The sequence below is a fragment of the Rhinopithecus bieti genome, unplaced genomic scaffold, assembly GCF_001698545.2.
Source record: "Rhinopithecus bieti isolate Rb0 unplaced genomic scaffold, ASM169854v2 scaffold_153, whole genome shotgun sequence".
Classification (NCBI taxonomy): Eukaryota; Metazoa; Chordata; class Mammalia; order Primates; family Cercopithecidae; genus Rhinopithecus; species Rhinopithecus bieti.
In genome coordinates, this window is record NW_016881893.1 from 296 (window position 1) to 1802 (window position 1507).

At 64.9% G+C, this 1507-nt stretch overlaps 1 pseudogene; it reads left to right on the top strand.

Annotated features, from left to right (window-relative positions):
- Positions 1-552: 552 nt before the first annotated feature.
- Positions 553-1489, top strand: LOC108525784 (uncharacterized; annotated as a pseudogene).
- Positions 1490-1507: the final 18 nt, after the last annotated feature.

A 1507-nucleotide genomic window follows, 5' to 3' on the forward strand; every position in this document is an offset into this window, starting at 1 on the left:
GGTTCTCCTTTTCCTTGGCTGAGGGAAGTGGCCTCTCCCCAAAGAAACCTGGGTTCAGGCTGGGAGTGGGAGGAAAGGGGATGTGTAGGACACCAGACTCTGGGAATCCTGAGTGGGGGGTGACAGACTCTCCCTATGACGTGCCTGGGAACTGTCTGGAGGCCCAGGTTGATCCCCTCCTGGGGACAGGGCCCTCCTGGGGAGCCAGGCTCACAGGTTGTTTTGTGGGACTCAAAGTGGGGCAGCCACGTTGAGTCCCACAGGATGAGGAAGGCCATCGCCTGGCCAGAATGAGGAAGGCCATCACCCTGGGGTCTGCAGGAGGCACACGCAGGCCAAGCTCTAGTCTACCTGGCTCCGGGATCCGCTGCAGCCAGTCTCTCAGGCTTGGCCAAGACCTGAAATCCGACCGCCATCCCCGGGGCTCCCGTGCCAGGCGGGCATCCCCTGCTTAGAGGTCATCCCCACCCCTCCATCTGCTCCCGCCCGGGCGACAGCCGCTTTGTCCTGGTGCCCTGGTTGAGGTCGGGGAAGCTGCCCTTGGACCCGCAGGTCTCTGGCGCAGCGTCGGCGCCGCAACGGAGCCGCCTGGCGCCCACTGCAGGCCTTTGTCGGAAGTGCAGCCTGGCGCGAGCAGTTCTTTTCCCTGGCGATGGGACCCCAGGGCAGGCAGCATCGCTGGAAGCCAGGGCAGCCAGAGATCTGGTAACTCGTGGAGGGGTCCCCACTGTCCACTGACAGCGGCAGTAGTAGCTGCGGACTATGCGGACTCAAGAGAGCTCCAGCCCATGTCAGCACCTGAGGCCAAAACCAAGTCAAGGGCTCGGTGTCCGGGTCAGCCGGGGACAGGCCTGGGGAACCAGGATGGCAAGGCGGACAGGAAGGCGCCGACTCCTGGACTGCCTGGGCCTGCTGGGGTCTCCAGCCAGAGAGGTTGGGTGCGACAAGGCGCCCGCCCTCGAAGGGCTGAGTGCCAGGCCGGCACTGGGGCCCACTCAGTCCACACCTGCAAGATGAAGGTGGAGTACAGAGACTTCGCGTCCTGCTGGCTCAGGGCACCGGCCTCAAACAGCTGCTTAATGAGCACCTACTTCTCCTGCTCCAGCTGCGTGATGCGCTCACTCTTCTCGGTCACCTCCTGGGTGAGGAGTCGGTTCCGCTCCTTCAGCATGAGGATGATCTGCTGCTGCCATCCCGGAGACAAGGTGGACGTCAGGGCAGAGCAGACGGCCCGGAGGAGGACGTGGGCAGGGCCTGGCTGGCCCAGGCTGCAGCCAGCAGCTCCCCGGCCACCGGGCCACCTCCTCTACCTTGGGCAGTAGCCGTCCCAGTGGGCGAGGGCTCCCCACAGCCCCAATGTCGGCGCTGGCTCTGCTCTGGCCCAGGCGGCACTGGCACTCCTGCAGTCGTTGCAGCTGCTGCTGGTGCCAATTGCGGCCCGGCACCATCATCTCCAATCCCTGCGGCAGCATCTCCCTCTCCTGCTCCAGCTCCTACATCTGGTCAG